Source organism: Petaurus breviceps, unplaced genomic scaffold (assembly GCF_028583685.1).
Source record: "Petaurus breviceps papuanus isolate PSGF00001 unplaced genomic scaffold, PetGlider_PUasm1.0 76, whole genome shotgun sequence".
Taxonomy (NCBI): domain Eukaryota; kingdom Metazoa; phylum Chordata; class Mammalia; order Diprotodontia; family Petauridae; genus Petaurus; species Petaurus breviceps.
Genome location: NW_027186473.1, coordinates 34,213,733 through 34,241,677, shown reverse-complemented (window position 1 = coordinate 34,241,677; position 27,945 = coordinate 34,213,733). Strand labels below are relative to the sequence as shown.

The 27,945-nt window shown below is 35.2% G+C and overlaps 2 pseudogenes; one reads left to right on the top strand and one right to left on the bottom strand.

Moving 5' to 3' along the window:
• Window positions 1-7,408: 7,408 nt before the first annotated feature.
• LOC138174946 (14-3-3 protein zeta/delta pseudogene) lies at window positions 7,409-8,514 on the top strand (annotated as a pseudogene).
• A 14,258-nt stretch (window positions 8,515-22,772) lies between these two features.
• Window positions 22,773-27,683, bottom strand: LOC138174945 (probable ATP-dependent RNA helicase DDX43; annotated as a pseudogene).
• Window positions 27,684-27,945: the final 262 nt, after the last annotated feature.

Below are 27,945 nucleotides of genomic sequence, written 5' to 3'. Positions count from 1 at the left end.
TTAATCTTTAAATATAAGGTCCTGATAAGAAAATATTGCACTGAGACAGATTATAACCTTTTTATGTCCTATCAAAGGAGTTATTTAAGACAAATAGAGGTTAAATGATTTTCCCAGCTAGCAAATGTCAAGAGTATTCATACAAGTATTTCCAGGTTTTTTTTTTCCTGAAAGCTGCCTGTTCATTAGTTTTTATTGTGCAATAGTATTCCATTACATTCATGTATGACAGCTTGTTCAGTCATTCCCCAATTGATGAGTATCCCCTCAGTTTCCAATATTTTGTCAAAATGAAAGGGCCTACTATAACTATTTTTTGCACAAGTAAGTCTTTTTTTCTTCATTATATCTTTGGGTTATAGATCTAATAGTGGTATTTCTAAATCAAAGGGTATGAGTAGTTTGATTGCCCTTTGGGCACAGTTACTCTCTCTTTGGGCACAGTTGCTCTCTACAGTGGTTGTATTACTTCACAATTCCACCAACAGTGCATTAGTGTCCCAATTTTCCCACATCCTCTCCAAAATTCAGCATTTTATCTTTTTTGTCATATTAGTCAATTGGATAGGTGTGAGGTGGTACATCATAGTTGTTTTATTTGCATTCCTATAATCAAAAGTTATTTATGTTACTTCATTATATGCCTATTGATAACTTTGATTTTTTCATCTGAAAACTGTGTGTTCATATTCTTTGGCCTTTTATCAATTGAGGAATGCTGCATACTCTTATAAATCTGACTCAGTTCCCTGTATGTTTGTGAAAAAGATGCCTTCATTAGAGAAATTTACTGGCATTTCCCTCCTCCCCCAGTTTTTTTTTCTAATCTTGACTACATGGATTTCGTTTCTGTAAAACTATTTAATATCAATGTATATGTAGAGCCTGTATCGGATTGCATGCTTTCTCAAGGAGAGGAGGGAAGAGAAAAGTTTAGAATTCAAAATTCTTATGGAAGTGAATGCTGAAAACTAAAAAAAATTAAAAGAAAAATAAGCAAAAAAAAAGTTTTTTTCATTTGACTATTGCCCCCTGAATGATGTTCCCTTCTATCTACCCTTACCACATTTTAAATCTCCCTCCCTTCCTACATTCCTATAGGGTAAAATAGATTACTATACCCTAACCTAATCTTTATATAATTCTCTCCTTCAGTCAATTCTGATGAGAATAAAGTTCAAGTACTCCCACAAAACTGTGCAATCTTCCCCTCCACTGTAAAATATCTTTTGCTCCTCTTTAATGTGAGATCATTTACCCTATTCAACCTATTAAGTGTAATTGCAAATAAAATTCCTGGAAGAGATGAAATATGAGTTCAAAATAAACTTGAAACGCTTTATAAATGAAGTGATATCTTTAGTTAAAAATAGAAAAGGAATTAAAGAAACAATAAAGAATTGGAGAAGCATTCACAGAGTGGCACAAGAGGTATGAAATGTTGCAAAAGGAATAAATTTCCTGAAAAACTATAATGACTCAAATAAAATATAATTATTCCATGAAACAATAATAAATATTTTTAAAACATTAAAAAGGTGAAAAATCAGGGGGGGCCAGGTGGCTCAGCGAGTAAGAGCACTGGCTCCAGTGTCGCAATGACCTGGGGATCAAATATGGGCTCAGATACTTACCACCAAACCCAGAAATAACTGGCCATGTAACCTTGAGCAAGTTACTTAACCCTGATTGCTTTAAAAAAAAAGGTGAAAATCAGAAGAACATATAAGTTGGTATTACACAAATAGGTAATCTGGAAAGTAGATATTAAGAATCTCTTCAATACCTGAAAACAATGAGCAAAAAAAAAAAATAACCTAGATATATGTCAAGAAATCATGAAATAAAATGCCTCAGATACCTTAACAAGAAAGAAAAATACATATGGGAGCAGGGGGGATGGTGAACTCATGGAAAAAAAAAATATCCCAAATAAAAACTCTTCAAAACAGTATAACCAAAGTCCAGATCTTCCAAGTTAAAGAAAAGAATCTGACTATAGAATGTTACTATGCAACACAGAAGGTGAAAAATGCAAATGCAGAAGAAGACAGCAATATCAAGGTGGCTAGATGCAAAGACTCAAAGAAAAATTCGAATTGGTGTCAGGCGAAAAAAAACAACAACAAAAAAAAGAATTCCTGAAAGATTTCTAAAAGTATTTTAAGAATCAAATATGAAAAGTAGAGAATCATAGAAAAGAATCATGAAAAAAAGAGTCAATAGCTCAGTAAAGAAAGAACAAAAATGGGGAGGGTTGAGTGAAGTTCTACAAAGATTCAATGAAGAAAACAATTTCTTAAAAAGCAAAATTGGCTTCACCACCAATGAGGGGGAAATTGAAGCAACAATTAGAAGCTATTTTGGCCAACTATATGCAAAAAATCTGACAATGCAAGCAAAATTAATATTTACAAAAATATAAATTGCTGAGATTAACAGAACAGGAAACAAAATACTTAAATAGCCCCATTTTAGAAAAAGAAATTGAAAAAGACATTAATAAACTCCTTAAGGGGGAAAAATCTTTAGGGTAAATTGGATTTACAAGTGAATTCTACCAAACATCTAAAGACAAATTAATTCCAATTCTGTTTAAACTATTTGGAAAATAGGCAAAGAAGGAGTACTATAAATTTCTTTTTATGACAAAAATGTGGTGCTGATATCAAAAACAGTAAAAGCCAAAACAGAGAAAGAAAACTATAGACAAATTTTCATAATGAATATTGATTCAGCAACTTATCTCAAGGATAATACACTATGACCAGGTGGGTTTATACAAGGAATACCAGAAATACAGGTCTGATTCAATATTAGGAAAGCTATCAGCATAATTGACCATATCAACCACAAAACTAACAGGTCATATGATTTTTTCAATAGATGCAGAAAAAAAGCTTTGGACAAAATACAATATCCAATCCTATTAAAAAACACTAGAGAACATAGAAGTGAAAGGAAATTGCCTTAAAATGATAGGTAGTATCTCCCTAAAGCTATCAGAAAGCTATGTATGTATGTATGTATAATGGGAATAACCTAGAAGCCTTCTCAGTAAGATAATGGGTGAAACAAGGATGTCTATTATCACCATTATTTTTCAATGCTGTATTAGAAAAATTAGCTACAGCAATAAGAGAAGAAAAATAAATTGAAGGAATTAGAATAGACAATAAGGAAACAAAACTATCACTCTTTGCAGATGATATAGTAATTGATTTAGAGAATGCTAAGGAATCACTTAATTAACTACTTGAAAAATTAACAACTTTCACAAATTTGCAGGATTTAAAAATATAAATAATCAGCATTTCTTTATATTTCCAACAAAGTTCAAAAAAAGAAATGCCATTTAAAATATTTGTAAACAATACAAAATATTTGGGAGACTACCCTCCAAGCAAACTCAGGAACTTTATGAACACAATCAAAAAACACTTTTCACACAAATAAAGTCAGATTTAAACAATTGGAAAAATGTCAATTCTCATGTGTAGACCAAGCTAATATAATAAAAAGGACAATTTCACCTAAATGAGTTTACTTATTCAGTGTCATTCCAATCAAACTGCCAGGAAAAAAAATGATAGAACTAGAAAAGAAAATTGTAAAATTCATCTGGAACAATGAAAGGTGAAAAATATTAAAGGAATTAATGGAAATAAATTCAAGGGAAGGTGTTCTGGTCATAGCAGATTTAAAACTGTATTATAAAGCAGCATCCAACAAAATTATTTGGTAATGGTTAAAAATAGGGTGGTGGATCTAATAATAGATTAAGTACCCAAGATACAATAGAAAATGAGTGCAGCAAACTACTGTTTGATAAAACTAAAGACTCCAGTTTCTGGGATAATAAATCACTAATTTACAAAAATTACTTTGAATACTGGAAAATAGTATAGCAGGAACTAGGCATAGACCAACATCTCACACCCTATACCAAGAAAAGGTTTAAATGGGAACATGATTTAGACTTAAAGGATGATACCATAAGAAAATTAGGAGCACAAGCAATAGTTTACCTGTCAGGTTTATATGGAACAGAAAAATTATGGCTACAAATTATATAGATAATAATATAAAATGATGAATTTAATTTTTGAATTAAATATTTTTTTTGTACAAAGACAATGCAAGGAAAATTAGACGGGAAGAAGAAAACTGGAAAACATTTTTTACACACAATGTCTCTGATGAAGGCTTCTTTTTCACACAGATAGAGAACTAAGTCAAATATTTAAGAATACAAGTCATTCCCAAGATGGAAAATTCTAAATACATTCAAAGAATTACAGAATCTGAATGCAATTCAAAGCATAGTATTTTCACTTTTTAATTTTTCTTTCTCTTGGGTTTTCCCTTTAATTCTGATTCTTCTTTCACAACATGACTCATGTGGAAATATGTTTAACATAACTGGACTTGTATAAGCTATATCACATTGCTTGCTGTTTTGGGGAGGGGGTAGAAAGCAGGGGCAGAAAAAAATTTGCAGCTCAAAATTTTAGAAAATGAATGTAGAAAAATGTCTTTACATGTAAAAAGGTAAAATTGGCTCACTTGAAAAAGAGTTATTAGGACTTAAAGAAAATAGGGGAGGTCAATAGGCAGAGCTGAAGAGGGAGAGTATTCTGGACATAGGAGAGTCAGAAAAACATGCCCAAATAAGAGAGATGTAATATCTGGCATAAAATACCCAGGAGGGCAGTATCACAAGATGAAAGAGCATGTAGTGGAGAGTAAAGTTCAGGAAGACTGGAAAAATAGGAGTGATCTAGACTATGAAGACCTTTGCATTCAGAGGATTCTGTATTTGATACTAGAGTTAATAAGGGGACACTGGAGTTTATTGAGTATAAAAGTGACATATTCAGATTTGTACTTTAGCAAAATCACTTTGGTGGCTGAAACTTGAATCAGAAAAACCCAAGAACAAGCTATTACAGGAGTCCACAAATGGGGTGATGAAGTAAAGATATAAGATGGTGTTAGTATCAAAGGAGAGAAGGTGGTATATTTGAGAGGTGTTGCAAAGATGAAATTGACATATATTGGTAATAGATAGAAAAAAGAGAGTAAGAAATAGTGAAGAGTAAGGATGACTCCCAGATTGTAAACCCAAGGAACTGGGATATTGATATTTCCCTCTCCATTAATAGGAAAGATAGGAATAGGAGGGGTTGAGGTGAAAAAATAATGAGTTTAGTCTTGGATATGATTTGTTTAAGTTGTCTACAAGACAGCCATTTTTAGGTGTCTGCAAAGCAGTTGGAGATGTGAGATTAGAGGTTAGCAAAAAAAAATGAGGGTAGTTTAAGTAGATTTGAGAATCATCAGCTAGAGATGTCAATTAAGTCCATGGGAGACTACCAACTGAAATACTATAGAGTGAGAAAAAAAGCTTAGGGCAGAATCCTGAGAGACTCCTGTAGTTGTAGGGCATCATCTGGATGAGGATCCATCAAGGCAGACTGAGAATAAACTTTGAGCTAGATAGGAAGAGAGCCAAAAGAGAGTGGATCAGGAAAAAAAAAAACTAGAGAGAAGAGAATAACAAGGAGGACACAGTACTAAACAGCATCAAAGGCTGAAGAGAGAGCAAGGTGAATGAAGACTGAGAAAACATCATTGAATTTTGGAACTAAGAGATCAATAGCAACCCTGGAGAGAGCAATCTTAATAAAATGATAAGGTCAGAAACATGATAGTAAATGCTTCAAAAAAGAGTAAGAAGAAAGTGGATTCACCTCTATAATATCCTTAATAAAAGCATTCTGAATTGAATTGCTTGTTGTTGCTTTTTAAATCTCAATTCTGCCTTACATATTTAACATACCTAATTTAACTAAGGAAAAGTTTCTTCTTCTGTAATATGGAAATAATAGAACCTACCTCACAGGGTTAGGGTGAGGATACAAGCATTGCATTTTGCAAATAATAAATGTTTTAAAAAAAGCTATTTGCCATCATCATCATTATGGTGGTCATTATCATCATCATAAAAATCATTATCATTACTGGGAATAGGCACTGGATCTGTGATTTCACTGATATGGGAAATTCCTAGATTAAAAAAAAAACTTTCTTAACCAATGCAGGTTGATAACTTCTTTTTAACTTACAGTCTTAGAGAGTTGCCTAGAACACTGAGTAGTTAAATAACTTTCTCAGGGGCTTATACAAACTACCTGTCTCAAAAGTGTAACAACAATCACAGCAGGACACCTGAGAACTGCTGCTGTGAATAATTTTAAGAGTCTAATTGCATAGTATAATGAACTCTCTATTCAGTGATAAACTAAAAAAATAACATTCATAGCTACATCTTTAAGCAAAATATGTCACATATCTATTTATTTTTGTATATGTATGTATGTACGTGTGTATCATAACACTCAGTATATCATATAGCACATAGATATATCATTGCATTCAACAGTATTCCCTAAAATACTTGTTATTGTTTTTTGTTTAAAAATATTTCTTTAATTCAATTTCCTTTGTCCTGGCATAACTGAATTTGATTATTTATTTTTTGTTATTTTTAAATTAAATTTTATATTTATTTTTAGTTTACATCATTGATTTCCACAAGATTTTGAGTTACAAATTTTCTCCCCATCTTTCCCCTACCTACCACCCCAAAACAGCAATCCCACTGAATACCCCCTCCCCCAATCTGCTCTCTCCTATATACTCCACATCCCTCCTCTGACTTTCCAGTAGGGCAATATGTTCCAGTGCATGTATATCTTATTTCTAAGTTGCATGAAAAAAAATTATATATATATATATATCACTGTATTTCCCTCCATCCTATCCAACTCCCCACTTGTTCTATTCTCTACTTTGACCCTGTGCCTTTTCAAAAGTGTGTGCTTCCAACTTCCCTTCCCCCAACCTTCCCTCCCCTCCATCATCCCTTCTCTTCTCATCCCCTTCCCCCTACTCTCCTGTCGGGTGAGATACACTATTTAGTGTGTATGTCATTCCCTCCCTAAGCCAAATTCAATGAGAGTAAGGCTGACTCATTTCCGTTTGCCATCCTCTCCATTGTAAGTTTTGCTTTGCCTCTTCTGTATGAGATAATTTACCCCATTCTGTCTCTCCCCATCTCCTCTCATTAGATTCCTCTCTCACCTTTCAAATTCACTTTTAAGTATCATCCCTTCCTATTCAATTGGTCCTGTGCCTTTTCTCTATGTATACATGTATGCATATATACACAAAATCACATATGTATTCATATGCCCATGTGCTCTCCTACATAGACAAATATGTGTATGTATACATATATGTATATAAATACATATATATATATACATTTCCATTCCCTTCAACTATTATCATACTGATAAAAGTTTCATCAGTTATAATTATCATTTTTCCATGTAAGGATATAAATAGTTCAACTTTGATAAGTTCCTTATGATTTCTTTTCCCTGTTTACCTTCCATGCTTCTCTTGCTTCTTGTATCTAAATGTCAAATTTTCTATTCAACTCTGGTTTTTTCATCAAGAATGCTTGAAAGGATTGGAGGAAACCCATGTCTGCAGAGTGGCAAGAGCCTGTCAGCTGAGAGATATAGGGACACAGTCTCAGCCCCACCACTGCCACTGCTGCCTCCCAGAGACCACTGAACCCCCTGTCCATCTGCTGCTGCCACTCACTCTGGGCACAGAACATGGATAAAAATGAGCTGGTGCAGGAGGCCAAATTGGCTAAGCAGGCTGAGAGATATGATGACATGGCAACCTGCATGAAGTCTGTAACTGAGCAAAGAGCTGAATTATCCAATGAGGAGAGGAATCTTCTCTCTGTTGCTTACAAAAATGTTGTAAGGGCCTGAAGGTCATCTTGGAGGGTAGTTTCAAGTATTGAGCAAAAGACAGAGGTGCTGAGAAAAAAAAGAGCAGATGGATTGAGAATACAGAGAGAAAATTGAGACTTAACTAAGAGATATCTGCAATGATGTATTGTCTCTATTGGAGAAGTTCTTGATTCCTAATGCTTTACAAGAAGAAAGCAAAGTTTTCTATTTGAAAAGGAAGGGAGACTACTACTTTTATTTGGCTGAGGTTGCTACTGGTGATGACAAAAAAGGAATAGTGGATCAATCACAACAAGCATATCAAGAACCATTTGAAATCAGCAAAAAGGAGATGCAACCAATGCATCTTATAAGATTGGGTCTGGCCTTGAACTTTCCTGTGTTCTATTATGAGATCCTGCACTCTCCAGAGAAGTTCTTCTCCCTTGCAGAGACAGCTTTTGATGAAGCTATTGCTGAATTTGATACATTAAGTGAAGAACCATACAAAGACAGCACACTAATAATGCAATTACTGACAGACAAATTGACATTGTGGACATTGGACACCCAAGGAGATGAAGCTGAAGCAGGAGATGGGGGGAGAATTAACCAGCCTTCCAACTTTTCTCTGCCTCATTCTAAAATTTACACAGTCATCCATTCTGTCCCACAAATATTTTTTTATGATTTATGACAGTTTTATGTTACTTCTATTTGGATTTCTAGATTTCCCATGTGGTTTTTATGTTTAATATTAGATTAGTAGAGCCAGTTAACATTTGGGGAATTATCTGTTTTCATCTGAGGTGGCCAATGTGGGGATATGGAATTTTTATACAAGTTTTATATGTTTGGCAAAATATTTTTGGAACACTGATTTCACAAGGCCAGTGTTAAAACAGCTTCCATGTCCAAGCAAAGAAAACTGCCTACATATTTGTCTGTCATGGGTGGATAACTGGTTCCAGTCATAGGTGTAGTTATTGTGGGTACTTTAGGGTTGGAGCATTCATAGCTTTGGTAAGAAAAACATGTCCCATAGATATTGCATGTCATTCCATGTGTATCTGTGGAATGCACAATCTCAAAGTGTATATCTTTATGATTACAGTTGTAAAAGAGTTCCATAAGACAAAGTTTTAACCAAGTCAATTTACTCCAGAGAAGGTTCACATTCCATTATTTGTAAAGTTACCTGCTGTTCACTTTAACTATTTTTGCTACACTCATTTGATTTGTATTTAAATGGTTTAGGCAACCTAAGAACAAATGTACAAGTAAAGATACAGTAAAAATGAATTGATTGATATTCATAAAGTCACTGTATATCAATCACAGAAGTAAAACAAAAAAAAAACATGTATTTAATTTTTTTTAGATTTTTGCTTTTGTGATTTTTTGATACTTGCCTAACATGCATATCCTATAAAAATAGTTAACAGGGAAATAACTTGAGATGATGGCTAGCTTTGTTTTATTTCTTATGAAATTTTCATGGGGTGGCCAGGTGGCTCAGCAAGTAAGAGCATTGGCCCCAGTGTTGGGATGACCTGGGGATCAAATCCGGGCTCAGATACTTAGCACCACACCCAGAAATAACTGGCCGTTTAACCTTGAGCAAGTTACTTAACCCCAGTTGCTTGAAAAAAAAAAAGAAATTTTCATGAACAATCCAAGCATAATTCTTAAGAACATGTGTATTAAGTTGATGTAAGTGGAATAAAAGTTTTATGAATGGAAAAAAAAAAGAATGTTTGAAAGTCCTCTATTTCATTGAATGACCATATTTTCCCCAGAAACATGATACTAAGTTTTGTTGGGTAGGAGATTCTTGGTTTTAATCTCAGCTCCTTTGACCTCCAGAATATCATATTCCAAGCTCTTTGGTCCCTCAGTGTAGAAGCTGCCAGATCCTGTGTTATCCTGATTGTGTTTCCACAATATTCTAATTGTTTCTTCCTGGCTGCCTATAATATTTTCTCCTTGATATGGGTATTCCAGAACCTGACTATAATATTCCTCATAGTTTTCTTTTTGGGATATTTTTCAGGAAGCTGATCAGTGGATTATTTCAACCACTATTTTGCCCTCTGGTTCTAAAATATCAGGGCAACTTTCCTTGAGAATTTCTTGAAGGTCAATTTCTAGAATCTTTTTTTGGTCATGGCTTTCAGGTAGTCCAATAATCTTTAAATTATCTTTCCTGGATGTATTTTCCAGGTCAGTGATTTTTCCACGAAGGTATTTCACATTGACTTCTATTTTTTCATTTGTTTGGATCTGTTTACTAGTATCTTGATTTCTCATAAAGTCACTACCTTCCATTTGCTCCTATTTAATTCTGAAGGAATTTTTCTCTTCAGTGAGCTTTTGAGATAATTTTTGCATCTGGCAAATTTGACACTTTAAAGCATTCTTCTCCTCATTGGCTTTTTGAGCCTCTTTTGCCATTTGAGTTAGTCTATTTTTAAGATGTTATTTTCTTCATTCACATTGTTGACGCATTTTTCATGATTTTCTTGCATCATCCTCATTTCTCTTCCCAAATTTTCTTCCACTTTTCTTATATTATTTTCAAAATCCTTCTTAAGCTCCTCTATGGGCTATAAGCAATTCATATTTTTCTGGGAAGCTTTTGGTGCTGGAGTTCTGACTTGGTTTTCTTCCTCCTGCTCCATGCCTTGATCCCTTTTGTCCTCAAAAAAGGAATCCAAAGTTGGACTGCTGTGCTTTCCCTGCTTCCCCTGCTTGCTCGTATTGCTATTCAACCACTTGACCCTTGACTTTTTGCCACAGTAGAACTCTGCTTTCAGAGAGGAGAGCTTTGTACCACATCTCTGGGGTTTTCTCAGCTGCCAGAGCTATTAGTTGATTACCCTCTCAGAAGCCTCCACTGTCTGTGGCACACTGGTCATGCACTGCAGGATCTCCACCCAGGACAGGGTTTCAGATCCAAGCAGCTTAAAGCAAGGGTGATAACCCCTCAGACTGGTCACTTGGTCCCCCTACAATCTTCAGTCCAGGAGCTCTGAAGCAGCTGTGTGGCTTAGGCCACTGCACCTCTGCCACCTCTTGCCCCAGGGTCAGAGGCTGGACCACACTCCCAGACTCACTGTTCCCAAAGTCCACTAACCTCTCACTTTGTCTTTGGCATTTATGGGTTGATAATTCTGGAAACCACCACAGCTGCTGGTGGTCCACTATCCTAATATCTGTCTAGCCTCAGCTGGTTGGGCTGCCCTGGGGCTAAAGCCACAGACTCATGTGGGGCTGGGATCAGCTCCCAGAATACTGCGCTGGCCCCTTCCTGCTGGCCTTCTGGGCTATCTTCAGCAGATTAGTTTCCCTCTATCACTTTGTGGGTTTTGTAGCTCTAAATTTTAGAGTCACTTTTTACATCTATTGGAGGAAGTGGAAGCCGGAGGCCCATGGAAGTCCTGTTTCTATTCTGCCATCTTGGCTCCCCCCAAAAAATACTTGTTTACACAATTAGGGGGTCCCAGGCTAGGGTCTTTCCTAGCACAACAACTTACACAGTATAGATCATTGCATTCCTAAAATCACGGGGTCCCAGGCTAGGTTCTTCCCTAGCACAATACATCCTTAATAGGTAACAGAAAATACAAACACCATTCAGTTCAAGTAAAGACCTCTCTCATCCTTACTTGAGGCTGACTTCCAAACCCTACAGCTTTTTCTCCTTGGGTGGACCACTCACAGTTCTTGCCTGGTATCACACACAAGCAGCACTCTGCTCTTGCTCCTGTGTTAGCTCACAGGGACTGCTCCACTCCAAACTCTTCCTGCTTCTGTTTGACAACAGGCTCCCGGAATTTCTACCTGCAGCTTCTGTTTCTAGGTAAACAAAGCTTAACAGGGCTACAACAATATTTATACTTATTACCAGTACCATCATCTCAACTCAATTTAACAGCTCTCAAAAGGGGCTTAAGGTAAACCTCCTTCCTGTGGGCAGATCTCTTCAGCTTAATTTACTCATAAAGATCAACACAAGGCTTCTGTCTGATAAATTAACACAGATCAGTAGACAATCTATCTGAGAAATTAACACAGATCTAAAGAGGGAGCCCCAACTTCACAAACTTTCTATTAGTCCTTTCCACAAGCTAGTTCCCCTTGCCCACTCACTCTCACTTCTCTCTCTCTCTCAGGTCTGCTTCTTTCTCTATTATCTCCTCTTCCTCCAAGCATTACAATATATACTGTTTCCAATCAAAGAATCTTGGTTCGATCAAAGACTCTTGATTCAATCTAAGGAAACAATCAAAGGCATTTAATTGGTTCAAACTCAATCCAGAAAAATACTAAAACATCATACTTTGCTTGCCTTTACAAGAGGCTAGACAAGAACCCAGGTCTTCCTGGCTTCAAGCCAACACTCAATCCACTAAGGTAGACTTAACCTATTAATCCTTTTTGTTTTCACAAGCAAAGTACATTTCGTAGTATTCTGTGCCATAATTTTGTGTTGGGGAACACTCCAACCCAACTCTTAGATGTTGTTCTTATTACTCTGATCCACGTTCTATCCTGAATTTTCTTTTCTTCGATTTTCATGAGCATTCCTGCAAACACTAGCAGCTCAGTTGAAATGTATACCATGTAAAATAAATAGTAATGATTTTTATAGTTCCCTATTCACTCAAATCCCTTTCCAAGTATAATCCATTCCATTTTCTAGTCTGATGGGTCACCACAAGCATAACTTGTTATAACAAAAGGCCCCAACACTTAATCTGTTTCAAAAGTACAAGATTGATTTTTGATTAGTATTTTATGATCCATGAAAGTCCAGCATCTGCTTCTTCTGAACTAGGTTTATTTATTTATACTTTGATGGGAATTCCAAAGATATCTAGGCCAATGCCTCATTTTGCAGAAAAACAAAGTGAAGCCCAGAGAGGCTAAGTAGACCATAGGTAGCAAGTATTAGGGATGGATTTGAACCCAGATTCTTTAACTAGAAATTCAGCATTCTTTCAGTTTTAAGATAGAAAGCAAACTAGTAACTCAGTAACCAAATAAAGGCCTCAGGTAGGACCTGACCAAGGTCACAGTCATAATAAGTAGAAAAGGCAAGATCTGGTAGAATTAAAAAGAGCATTTTCAAGACAGGGTTCCTGTAGGAAGTAAGACTCTAAGAAGTTGAGAAGTGACTAAGTGGAGAGAGAATAGAAAAGGGATATAGATTGATTTTTTTCCCTAAGATTTTAGGAAGTGAAAGAGAAGAGAGTTATAGAGTGATAGCTTAAATGTATTATAGTTTCAGTGAAATGTTTTTAATGAAAGAAAAAACCTGCATGTGTTTGTTAATAATAAGCATAGAAAAAAGGATGTGATTGAAGATTAGAGAGAGGGAAAAAATTTGAGGGTGCACCCTCCTTGAAGGAGAAGTGAAAAGATGGGATATTCAATCACCTTTTTTTATGAATTGAAAAAAAAACTCAATCACAAAAAGGTTATATGACTTATTTACTGGCAAATTGAAGCCAAATATATAGATCTTTCTATTCTCAAGCCAGTGCTGCTATTTTTCAAATAGACCAAAAAAATACATGGATTATACTACGCATTTATTATTTAGTTTGTTTCATCTGAGGATCTTTGAGTGCTTTAACATAAATGGAAACCTGTACCTCTCCTTAGAGCATTCTGACATCCATGAGATTTTCTTTTCTGTTAATGGGAGCACAGGGTATAGAATAGAAGAGATGCACTTTAGAAAATCTGGCCTTGCAATATCAATCTTCTGTCCAAGGTTATGCAGTAAATCAGTAGCACATACAGAAGCCTGAACCCTATTCCTCTTCCAATGTCCTAAGCATTACAGATATCCATTTGTTTTAATTCTATTATTAATATGAAGGTATATCTCTTTATCAGTAGAAACTACACACCTGATGACTAAAAAATGAATCTTGAAAAAATAGTTATAATTTCTGACAGGATTTTTTGATAGCAGTAATACATTGGTAGTGGCCCCATTTTTTATGCAACATTGATGGTATCCCTCTTATTCATATAGAGATTGTGACTAAGAAATGACTTACCCAATCTGATAAGGGTGATGGATAAATCTGTAGTTCTGACTTTGATATGATTAAGGACAGACCCACTGATATATTTGAAGCTCTGCTTATGTCTCCTTGAAAGGGTGGAAAAAAGGCCATATCCCAGGTAATTGTTGAGAATTAATGATTGAGGAATAGTTGTTTTATATTTGAGCTATACCTTCAATTTGGTTAGGGACCAACCTGATCTGCTGAGGAGAATCAAAGAATCTGACCTGGGAAAGGGCCTACCTTCAGAAACTGAACATAGTCTCTTAGGAGTTGGAATCTGTCAATACATACTTGGCCTAGGCCAAAAAGAAACAAAGATAGCCATGAAAAGACAAGCTCAATCATATATTATCTGTGATTATTCAATGTAATTTTGTAGTCTGTAGTATTATATAATTTTAAAAAAACTTTTGATTTAATACTAGTACAAAAGTGTTCTAAGATGCTAAAATCTTTAAACATTATATTGACAATTGAATAAACCTTTCATATGCAAGTCAGATTTTCTCTACTTCCCTTCATATCTAAACTTTAATGCTAGGATTTAGTTTTTTTTCAGTCATGTTGGGATTTCTTTTAAGTCTATTTATTTTTAGTTTCAACATTCATTTCCAAAAGATTTTAAATTATAATTTTTTCTACCTGTCTTTCCCTTAACCGACCCAACAGTAGCAACCTACTTACTAACCCTTCCCCCAAACTGTTTTCTTTTTTTTTTTTTAAAGCAATCGGGGTTAAGTAACTTGCTCAAGGTTACACGGCCAGTTATTTCTGGGTGTGGTGCTAAGTATCTGAGCCCGGATTTGATCTCCAGGTCATCCCAACACTGGAGCCAGAGCTCTTACTCACTGATTCACCTGGCCGCCCCTTAAACTGTTATCTCTTATAACCTCCCCCATCATGTCCCTAACTTTCTAGTAGGACAAGATGGATTTCTGTATCCCAATGCCTGTATATCTTATTTCCCAGTTGAGTGTAAAAAGAATTTTTTTTAATATTTTTTTTTAAAACATTGAGTTCCAGATTTTTTTTTCCTTCTTCCCTGCTCACCTACCCGCACTAGGAAAACAAGCAATTCAATGTAGATTGTACATGTGTAGCTATCCAAATCATCTCCATATTTGTAATATTGTGAAAAAAATAACCATATTTCCCTCCATCCTATCCCGGCCTCCCATTTATTCTATTTTCTCCTTTGACCCTATCCATTTTCAAAAGTGTTTGCTTCTAACTACTCTCTCCCTCTGTCTTCCTCCCTTCTATCTTCCCCCCTCTTATCCCCTACCCCCTTATTTTCCTGTAGGGTAACACACCCAAATGAGTATGCATGTTATTCCCTCCTTAAGCCAAATTCAATGAGAAAAAGCTTGTCCCATACCCTTTCACCTTCCTGCTCTTCCCCTCTGTTGTAACAGTTTTTTTCTTACCTCTTTTATATGAGATAATTTACCCTAATCTATCTCCCCCTTTCTCCTTCTCCCAATTACTCTCTCACTTCTTAATTTTATTTTTTTCAATTTTTTTGGTCTTTATTAATTTATTTGTTTACTTTGAGTTTACAAGATTCAGTTCCACAATTCCTTGAGTTTCAAATTTTTTCACCCTTCCTCCCCTCCTGCCCACCAGGGTAGCATAAAATCAAGTATACAATCTGCAAATGCTTTCACATTAGACATTAGTCAGATTATCAGATGGAATGAACAATAGGAAAGAGGAAACAAGAAAACCAAACAAGAAAAAGATCAGGGAGTTTGCTTCAATATGAATTCAAACTCATTTCTTTCTAGTTCTTTCTCTGGATGTAGACAACTCTCTCCAACATGAGCCTTTTGGAGTTGTCTTATAACTTTGCATTGCTTAGAAGAGTCCAGTCTATAAGAACTGGTCATCACACATACATTGTGTCTGTAATTGTACACAAATTTCTCCTGGTTCTTCTCTTCTCACTCAGCATCAGTTCATATAACTTTCTCCAGATAAATATGAAGTCCATTTGCTCCTTGTTTCTTAGGGCACAATAGTATTCCATTATATTAATGTATCACAACTTGTTCAGCCATTCCCCAATTGATGGTCACCCCCTTAATTTCCAATTCTTTGCCACCACAGAAAGAGCTGATTATATATATATATATTTTATATATGGGTCTTCCTCCCACTTCTATAATGTCTTTGGGATACAACACTAGAAGTGGTATTGCTGGGTCAAAGGGTAGGAAATGACTTATAACCCTTAGGGCATAATTCTAGATTTCTCTGAAGAATGGTTGGATCAATTCACCACTCCACCAGCAATGCATTAGTGCTCCAATTTTTCCACATCCTCTGCATCATTTGTCATGTTGCTGTTTTATCATCTTAGCCAATTTAACTGGTGAGATGTGGTACCTCAGAGTTGTTTTGATTTTCATTTCTCTATTCAATAGTGTTTTAGAGCATTTTTTCATATGCATATAGATATCTTTAATTTATTCCTCTGAAAACTACCTATTCATTTTCTTTGACCATTTATCAATTGGGGAATGACTTGCATTCTCATAGATTTGAATCAATTCTCTGTATATTTTAGAAATGAGTCCTTTATCAGACGTAGGTTGTAAAAATTCTTTCCCAATTTTCCACTTCCCTCTTAATCTTGATTACATTGGCTTTGTTTTTAGAGAAGCTTTTCAATTTAATGTAATCAAAATTATCCATTTTGCATTTTATACTGCTCTCCAATTCTTGTTTGGTCATAAAGTCATCCCCTCTCCACAAATCTGACAGGTAAACCATACCTTGCTTTCTCAGATTGCTTACAGTCTCAGCCTCTATACCTAGATCGTGCACCCATTTAGATTTGATTTTGGTATATGGTGTTAGATAATGGTCTATGCCCAGTTTCTGCCATACTGTTTTCCAGTTTTCTTAGCAGTTTTTGTCAAATAGTGAGTTCTATCTCAAAAATTGGGGTCTTTAGGTTTATCAAACAGTAGATTACTATAGTCATTGACTGTTGAGTCTTATGTGCCCAATCTATTCCATTGATCCACTACTCTATTCCTCAGCCAATACCAAGTAGTTTTGATGATTGCTGCATTATAATACAGATTAAAATCTGGTATAGCTAGGCCACCTTCCCTAGCATTTCTTTTAATTAATTTCCTTGATATTCTTCATCATTTGCTCTTCCAAATAAATTTTGTTACTATGTTTTCCAGCTCTATAAAGTAGTTTTTTTTTTAGTAAATTGATTGGTATGGCACTAAATATGTAATTCAATTTAGGTAAAATTGCTGTTTTTATTACATTAGTTTGACCCAGCCATGAGCAATTGATGTTTTGTTTTGCTTTGGTTTTTTTTTCAGTTAATTAGATCTGACTGTATTTGTTTGAAAATTGTTTTGTACTTGTGTTCATATAGGTGCTGGGTTTGTTTTGGCAGGTAGATTCCCAAATATTTTATAAAGTCTACAGAAACTTTAAGTGTGATTTCTCTTTCTATCTTTTGCTGTGGAGTGAATTTCATTAGAAATATACAGGAATGCCTAGGATTTATGCTGGTTTATTTTATGTAGTACAACTTTGTTAAATTTATTTATTTTCTCAAGTATTTTCCATACTTGATTCTCCAGGATTCTCTATTTATATCATCATATCATCTGCAAAGAGTGACAGCTTGGTCTCTTCTTTGCCTAATTTGATTCCTTTGATTTCTTTTTCTTCTCTAATTGATTCTGCAAACATTTCTAGTACCAAATTGAATAAGAGGGGTGATAGTAGACACCCTTGCTTCACCCCTGATCTTATGGGAAATGCATCTAGCTTCTCCCCATTACATACAATACTTGCTGATGGCTTTAAATAGAAGCTACCTATTATTTTTGGAAAGGCTCCATTCACTTCTATAGTTTCTAGTGATTTTAATAGAAATGGATGTTATATTTTGTCAAAAGCCTTTTCTGCATCTATTGTGATGATCAAGTGGTTTCTGCTAGTTTTATTGTTGATATGATCAATTATACTGATGGTTTTCCTAATATTAAACCATCCTTGCATTCCTGGAATAAATCCTACCTGACCAAAATGTATTATTCTTGAGATAAGCTGCTGTAGTCTTTTTGCTAGTATTTTTTTTTAGAATTTTTGCATCTGTATTCATGAGGGAGATTGGTCTATAATTTTCTTTCTCTATTTTATCTCTTCCTGATTTAGGTATCAGTACTATATTTGTGTCATAAAAAGAATTTGGTAGGACTCTTTCTTCACTAATTTTCCCAAATAGTTTGTAGAGTATTGGAATCAATTGTTCTTTAAATGTTGGATAGAATTCACTAGTAAATCCATCTGGCCCTGGAGATTTTTTCCTAGGGACTTGATTGGTGGCTTATTCAATTTCTTTTTCTGAGATGGGGTTATTGAAGTAATTTAGTTACTGTTCAGGTAATCTGGGCAACTGGTATTTTTGTAAATATTCATACATTTTCCTAAGATTGTCAAATTTACGTGTATAGCATTGGGAAAAAACAATTTCTAATTATTGTTTTGATTTCCTCTTCATTAGAGGTAGATTCACCCTTTTCATTTTTGATACTCATAATTTGGTTTTCTTCTTTCTTTTTTTTATCACATTGATTAAGGGTCTATCAATTTTTTTTTCATAAAACAATCTCTTAGTTTTATTTATTAATTCAATAGTTTTCTTACTTTCAATTTTATTAATCTCTCCTTTGGTTTTCAATATTTCTAATTTAGTACTAAATTGGGGATTTTGAATTTGTTCTTTTTCTAGGTTCTTCAATTGCATGCCCAATTCACTGACTTCCCTTTTCTCTAATTTAATCATGTATGCACTCAGGGATATAAAACGTCCCCTAAGAACTGCCTTTAATGCATCCCACAAATTTTGGTGTGTTGTCTCATTATTATCATTCTCTTGAATGAAATTACTGATTGTTCCTGTAATTTCTTGTTTGACCCACTCATCTTTTAGGATTAAATTGTTCAATTTCCAATTAGATTTTAGTCCGTCTTTCCATGGCCCTTTATTGTATATAATTTTTATTGCATCATGATCTTAGAAGCATGCATTTAATATTTCTGCCTTACTGCATAGTATTGTGAGTTTTTTATGCCATAGAACATGGTCAATTTTTGAGCATGTGCCATGAACCACTGAGAAGAAAGCTTATTCCTTTTTATCCTCATTCAGTTTTCTCGAGAGGTCTATCATACCTATTCTCTAAAATCCTGTTCAACTCCTTAACTTCTTTCTTGTTTATTTTGAGTTTAGATTTATCAAGTTCAGAGAGGGGGAGATTAAGGTCTCCCACTAGCATAGTTTTGGTATCTATTTCTTCCTCTAATTCCTTTCCCTTCTCTTCTAGGAATTTGGATGCTATACCAATTGGCACATATATTTTAAATAATGATATTGCTTCATTCTCTATCGTGCCTTTTAACAAGATATAGTTTTCTTCCTTATCTCTTTTAATTAGGTCAATTTTTGCTTTTATTTTTATCTGAGATAAGGATCGCTACGCTTGTTTTTTTTTTTACTTTAGCTGAGGCATGATATATTTTTACTGCAGCTTTTTACCTTTACCCTGTGTGTATCCCTCTGTTTCAGATGTTTCTTGTAAACAACATATTGTAGGATTATGATTTCTAATCCATTCTGCTATCCATCTCCGTTTTATGGGAGAGTTCATCCCATTCACATTTACAGTTATGATTGTTATCTTTTTCTTTCCCTCCATCTTATTCCCGCCCTTTTAAATATTCATATTTTCCTTCCTTCTCCCTTCCCCCCTTAATAGTTTTCCTTTTGACCACTGCCTCCCTCAGTATTCCTTTATCAGGCCCCCTCCCTTTTCCTCCATTTCCCCGTTACTTCTTCCCTCCTACTAACCACCCACCCCCTTTCATAGCCCTTTCCCCCTCCTACTGCCTGTAGGATATTTTTATACTTAATGAAGTATGTTATTTCTTCTTCACATCAAGAGTGACAGGAACAAATCTCATGCGAAACTCCTCTCCCTCCCCTCTTTCCCTCTGAAATGATATTTTTGTGTTTCTTCTCCATAGAGTCTTATGCTTAACTGGTTGTTATTACCTCCTTGCAGCAGAACCAATGAGGGAAAAGCTCATATGATTCCCATCTCCCTCCCTTCTTTTTCTCTACTATACAGTTTTTTATGCCTCTTTGTGTGGCATAATTTACTCTTTTCCACTTCATTCATTCCCTTTCTTCCATTGCAGTGCTTTTGAGGGCCTTAGTAAGATTTTTTTAAATCGTCATTTTGTACATTTTATACTCATACCCTCTACTTGTCTATAACCAGTTTGCTCTTATCAAATAGCAGGGTGTGGGTGTGTGTTTTTCTTGTTTACCTTTCTATGTCACTGTTGCATCTCGTAAATGGTGGTTGAATTTTCCATTGAGTTCTGGCTTTTTTGTCAGGAAGGTCTGGAACTCTGTTATATCATTGAGTGACCATCTCTTTGCCTGGAAGAATATGCTCAGTCTTGCTGGGTATGTGATCCTTGGTTGTCACCCCATCTCTTTTGCCTTCCAGAAAATTGCATTCCACTACATCTTTCAGTGTAGAGGCTACCAAATCCTGTGTAACACCCTTTTCATTTTTGATACTCATAATTTGGTTTTCTTGTTTCTTTTTTATCATATTGACCAAAGGTCTATCAAATTTATTGGTTTTTTTTTTCATAAAACCATCTCTTAATTTTATATATTAATTAAATAGTTTTCTAAATTTCTGTTTTATTAATCTTTCCTTTGGTTTTCAGTATTTCTAACTTAGTATTTAATTGGGGGCTTTCAGTTTGTCCTTTTTCTAGCTTTTTCAATTGCATGCCCAATTCATTGACCTCCATTTTCTATAATTTATTCATGAATCACTCAGGGATATAAAACTTCCCCTAAGAAGTGCCTTTGCTGCATCCCATACATTTGGGTATGTTGTCTCATTATTGTTATTCTCTTGAATTAAGTTACTGATTTTTTCTGTAATTTCTTCCTTGATCTACATATTCTTTAGCATTAAATTGTTTAATTTCCAATTAGTTTTTAGTCTATCTTTCAATTAGTCCAGTGATTTTTAAATTATGTCTCCTCGGTCTATTTTCCAGGTGAGTAGTTTTTCCAATGAGATATTTGACATTGCCTTATATTTCTTCATTTGTTTGGGTATATTTTATAGTATCTTGATTTCTCATAAAGTCATTAGTTTCCAATTGGTGCAATTTAATTTTGAAGGAGTTATTCTCTTCAGTCACTTTTTGACATTCCTTTTCCATCTGGGAAATTTGGCTTTTTGAGGCATTCTTCTCCTCAATGGCTTTTTGGATGTCTTTTGCCATTTGAGTTAGTCTATTTTGTTAAGGTGTCATTTTCTTCAGTGTATTTTTGGTTCTCCTTTAGCAAGTTGTTGACTTGGTTTTCATGATTTTCTTGCATCATTCTCATTTCTCTTCTCAGTTTTTCCTCTACTTTTCTTATTGATTTCTAAATCCTTCTTGAGCTCCTTCATGGCCTGTAATCAGTACATATTTTTTTGAGGCTTTTGATGCGGGAGTTCTGACTTTGTGCTCTTCCACCCACTTCATGCCTTGATCCTTTCACCCCCCCCAAAAAAAAAGGATTCTATGCTCTGTTTGTGCCTCCTCTCCTTGCTCATATTGACAGCCAAATACTTGACTTTTGAGCTCTCTGCCAAGGTAGAACTCTGCTTCCAGAATGGAGAGAACTATGTCCCAAATTGCTGAGGTTTTCACAGCTACCAGAGCTATTAGGAGGGTACCCTCTCTAAAACCCCTCAACCTCTGGCACCTGGACTCCCCCCACCCCAACCATCACCCAAGACCTCAATCCAGATCCAAGCAGGTTAAAGCAAGAGCAATTACCCTCTGAATGGTTGCTTGTTCCCCCTACTATCTGGGGGCTCCTCAGGCCAGGAGCTCTGGAGAGAACCATGAGGCTGCACAGTAGCTGTGCCCCTACCTTTTCTGTCTGCAGGGAAAGGGGCCAGACCATGCTTTTCTGTCCGCTCTTGTTCCAACAGAGTTCCACACTAACCTTTTATTTTGTCTTTGGATTTTATGGTTTCAGAAGTTTGGAAACCACCACAATTGCTGGTGATTCACTCTCCTGAAGTCTGCTCTGGCTGCTGTTAGTCAGGGCTGCCCTGGGGCAAGAACCTCACAAGTCACATGGGACTCTGCTCAGCTCCCAGCATCCTGTGATGGACCTTTTCTGTTGGCCTGCCAGGCTCTCTTTATAGGGAGATTTGTTTCTCTCTGTCACTTTGTGGGTTTTTTAGCTTTAAAATTTGTTTAGGTTCATTTTTTACAGATATTGGAAGTGGTTGGAGCCATAGCCCATGCCAAGTTTGTGGTTCTATTCTGCCATCTTGACAGCAACCCCTCTCACTCCCATGCTTGACATTTAATGACCCCCTTTTGGGGTTTTCTTGGCAAAGAAAATTGGGTGGTTTTCTATTTCCTGGTTCACCTCACTTTATAGATGAGGAAACTGAGACAAACAGGGTAGAATGATTTCCCTGGGGTCACAGCTAGTAAGAGTTTGAACTATATTTGAACTCAGGTCTTCCTTAATACAAGCACAGTCCTCTATCTATTATATCACCTGGTTGCCCCTGCAGTGTTATAGCTGATGAAAAATTAGAAATTTTTGTTTTTTGTAATCTTTGTAATTTAAAATTAAAATTAAATTAATCAAATAAATTTAATTTAATTTAAAAATTCTTTATCATCTTGTTTCTTTATGATATTTAGAAAAAAAATAAAACAAATAACAACAGCAACAAACCAGAAACATCTTTTCTCTCATGTCCTCCAACTTCTTCATCATTCAAATTGTGCTAAACTGGAAGGCAACAAACCCAAATTTATGTTGTTTCCTGGATTGTATATATTTTCCAAGATCATAAATATTCCTTGTCCTTTCAGGAGTTCTTTCCATGTTTTTTTTCTTCATTTTGTCTTCTTCTTGTGTTGTTTATTTCATTGAGTCAATAATATAAGCTCATTTGAAATTTCCTTGTTGTCTCTTCAAAATATCGATTAATGCATCAGCTATATTCCAAACATTCCTAGTGAGTAGTGTAATTTAATCCCCTATATGACTAGCTTTTCCACTACATCTTACTTTTGGAATATACTACTTAAGGTTTCCAGTAAAATCAAAGTGAAAAATGTGGGTGATGCCTGAGATATCAAGACCTCATGATGCCATATCTATATGTTATCAATGTTGTGCTATACTTTATTTATTCAGTTCTTATTCATGATCATTTTATTATCAGTTCCCATGCAATAATGACTGTATAGGTAAACTATTAATTCTCAGGTCACTAGATATATCATCAGCAAAGAGTTTTCTGCCTAGAAAAGTAATTACTTTATCTTCAGGTTTCGTGGAATCAGTGAAGAAATGTATAAGAGCAGACTTCTCTTGTTCTGTGGTTATGATTACCTTTTCCTTTAGTATTTACATCCAAATATGTGATGCTTTTAAGGTTGATGAATTCTTTCATTTGGAGATCATTGAGTCTACCACAAGTAACAATCACAATATCTACACCTTAAGTAATATGTTTAGTCTAACATCTTCTGTCTTCAACAGAATATATACAAGGCTTTTTAATTCCTTTGTAGGTATATTTTTATAGTCACTGGACTTGCAGAGTCAATTTTCTGCTTGGTATCAGTATGAGCCTTCCAGGAATGTCCTTTCCCCCCACCACTTGCCCCACCCTGATTCTTTAGAGGATGGATGAAAATATGTTACTTATACTCAAAAGGGAATATGCTTTGCTGTAGAGCTCTATTGAAACCTACTTTCTTTATTTTAGCCATGACATCAGGATAATGATCAGATGCATCTTGAAATGTACAATCTGATACAACACCTATTACTATTAAAATGCTATAGATAATAGGAATAAATGAGGTCTTTTTTAAAATGATAAGTTACATCTACCTAAAATCATCAGTAAGCATTTTTTATAATGCAAATAAAATAGAAGTATTTCCAATAAGACCAGGGATGAAACAAGACTGCTCATTATCACTACTGTTATTCACTATGATGCTAGAAATGTTAGGCTTAGCAATAAGAGAAGAAAAAAGAAATTGAAGAAATTAAAGTAGGCAAAGAAGAAGTAAAGCTATCACTCTCTGCAGGTGATGTAATGATACACTTAGATAATCATAGAAAATCAAGTAAAAAACTACTTGAAATAATAAGCACTTTAGAAATGTTGTAAGATATAACATAAACCCACATAAATAAATCATCGACATTTCCATATATTACTAACAAAGTCCAACAGCAAGAGATATAAAGAGAAATTCCATTTAAAGTTACTGAAGACATAAAATATTTGGGTGCCTACCAGCCACAACAAACCCAAGAAGTATATGAGCAGAATTACAAAACACCTTTGACATAAAGTCAGTTCTAAATAATTGGGAAAAAAAAAAAACATCAGTTGCTCATGGGTTGGCCAAGCTAATATGATAAAATGACAATTCTACCTAAATGAATTGACTTATTGAGGGTCATACCAATCTAACTGACCAAAGATTATTTTATGGAGATAGAAAAATAATTTAAAAATACATCTGGATGACTAAAAGGTCCAGAAAATCAAGAAGATTAATGAAAAGAAATGCTAGGGAAGGTGGCCTGGTCACACCACATCGTAAATTGTACCATAAAGCAGAAGTCATCAAAACTACTTGGTACTGGTTAAGAAATAAAGTAGTGGGGGAGACCAGGTGGCACAGTGAGTAAGAGCACCGGCTCCAGTGTCAGGATGACCTGGGGATCAAATCTGGGCTCATATACTTAGCACCACACTCAGAAATAACTGGTCATATAACCTTGAGCAAGTTACTTAACCCTGATTGCTTTAAAAAATAAAGTAGTGGATAAGTGCAATAGGTTAAGTACACAAGACACATAGTTAATGACTATGGAAATCTATTGTTTGATTAAACCAAAGATATCAGTTTCTGGGATTAGAATTCACTATTTGACAATAACTACTGGGAAAACTGATAAATAGTATGACAGAAATTGGGCATCTTACACCATATACCAAAATAAATTCAAAATGGGTACATGATTTGGTATAAAGGCTGATACTATCACCAAACTGGGAGAGCAAAGAATAGTTTGCCTATAAAATACATAGAAAACATAAGAATTTATAACTAAACAATATAGAACATTATGAGATAGCAAATTGGAAAATTTCAATTATATTATATCGAAAAGTATTCCCACAAACAATGCTAATGCAACCAAGATTAGGAGGGAAGCAGAAAACTTGTAAGTTTTACAATGAGAGTCTTTGATAAAAACCTAATTTCTCAAATAGAAAATTGAGTCAAATTTATCAGAATACAAGTCATTCCCCAGTTGGTAAACCTTCAAAGGATATGAACAGGCAGTTTTCTTTCTTACTTTTTTTGTGTTATTAGCTTATTTTTAGTTTTCAACATTCATTTCCACTAGACTTTGAGTTTCAAATTTTCTCACTCCTCCCCTCCCACCATCCCAATCTGCTTGTGTTTTAAATTACCCATTCCCCCAAACCCCCAACGTGCCCTCCCTTCTATCACACATGCCAGGACTCCTCTTCAAGAGGAGAGAATCCCACTTCACTTTAAATCCCACTTCAGTACCAGCAAAGAGATCTTTCCATCCCCCTTTGTGATCAGTCACTGAATCCCCCCATCATCTGTGAGATGAACGTTCAGGAGGTAGCCTCTGTTGCTGTTGCTGCCACCACCCTTCTTCAGGGCTAAGTTGAGACCAAGCTCCTCTCTCACACAGGTCAGACAAGCTTTTCCTACTGACCTTCCAAGTTGTCCTTGGCATTTTGGAGTTGAGAAGTCTGGAAACCACCACAACTGCCAGTGATTCAGTGCCCTGAAGCCTGCTTTTTCCCACCTGGGCTGTCCTGGCCCAAGATGGACTACATTCCTCTCCCAGCTCACTGCAACACATTTTTCCTCTTAACCTCCCAGATTGTCTGGGCTGGAAATTTGTTTCAGTCTGTCTTTTAATGGGTTCTGCTATTCTAGAATTTATTTAGAGCCATTTTTACTAGTATTTAGAGGAGTTTGGGGGAGATTTCAACTCCCACTTTTACTCCTCCATCTTGGCCCCATCCAACAGGAAGTTTTATGAGGAAGAAATTAAAGCTATCTATAGTCATATAAAAATGTTTTAAATCAATATTAATTAAAGAAATGCAAACCAAAACAACTATTAGTTACCACATCACACCTATCAGATTGGCTAAAATGACAAAACAGAAAAATTATGAATGATGCAGAAGACATGGGAAAATTGGAACACTAATACATTGTTCATGGAGTCGTGAACTGATCCAACCATTTTGGGGAGTAATTTGGAACTATGACCAAATGACTATAAAAATGTGCCTACCCTTTGACCCAGCAACATGCCTTCTGGGACTGTATCTCAAAGAGATCATAAAAATTGGAAAAGGAGTCGTGCGTTCAAAAATATTTCTAGCAGCTCCTTTTGTAGTGGCAAAGAATTGGAAATTGAGGGGATGCCCATCAGTTAGAGAATGACCAAATAAGTTGTGGTATATGAATGTACTGGAAAACTATTGTGCTCTAAGAAATGATGAGATGTGGGCTTAAGAAAACCTGGAAAGACTTACACGAACTGTTGCTGAGTGAGGTGAGCAGAATCAGGAAAACAATGTACAAAGTTACAGCCACATTGTGCACAAACTAACTTTGATAGATTTCGTTCTCCTCAGCTGTGATAAATTCTAAGACAACTCCAAAGGTTCATGATGGAAAATGGTATCTAAACCTAGAGAAAAATCTATGGAGTCCAAATTCAGATCGAAGTATACTATCTGATCTCTACCCCAATTTTTTTCTTTTTTTTTCTTTTGCTTTGTTTTGTTTCTTCCTTCTTGTGATTCATTCCATTGGTTCTAGTTCTTCTTTACAACATGACTAATGTGAAAATATATTTAATATGAATATATATGTAGAGTCTATATCAGATTACATGCTGTCTTTGGGATGAGGAAGTGGATGGAGGTAGAGGAATTCAAAATTCAAAAGTCTGTGGAATTGAATGTTGAAAAATAAATAAATTATATATATGCATATATATGAATGTACACACACATATGTATATATATATAAACATGTATATTTTATAAAAATAAAAGAAATGGACAGTCAGAATTAGGAATTATGTTTTTAATGTTCTCTTAAAGTATTACACATTACACTATATCTTTCCTCCCCTTGGTTACTTGGGTTTGCAACATAAATTTTGTGTTTGAAGATTCTACATAGAAATATTTCTTAATTGGGGGAAGACTATTCCACTTTGTTTTAACAAGTGGAGATAGTCCTATTTAATCACCTCCCAATAAATAACTGGCACGTTTTTCTCTGGGCAAGTTGCATTACAAGATGATTTCAAAGTGTTTTTAGGTTTTGTTTCTTTTTATTGCATTATGTTCCTTTTTTTTCCTCTTGTTTCCTTTCCTTTTCTTTTTTCTCTATCATTAATTTAGCTGATTTCTAGTTCTTCATATTGCTATATATTATTGTTTCTTACTTGGGATCCCCCTCTATTATCTTAATTTTCAAATGTATTGATTTAATTTTAGGGGAATTAAAATTTCACCTCACTTACAAGCTGTGTTCCTGGGCACATTACAACTTCTATCTGTCGAAATTTCCTCATCTGCGTAATATAGAGAATAATAACTATACCTACCTCCCAGGGTTGTTGTTATTATTACAAGATAATAATTACAGAGCACTTAACACAATGCCTGACACAAAGTTGGCAAAATAAAAGGATTTTTTTTTTTTGCTTTTTGGAGGGCAACTGGGGTTGTTTCTTGCCCAAGGTCACACAGCTAGATTTTGTGTTGTGTTTGAGGCCATATTTGAACTCAGGTCCTCCTGACTGCAGGACTGGTGGTCTATTTACTGCACCACCT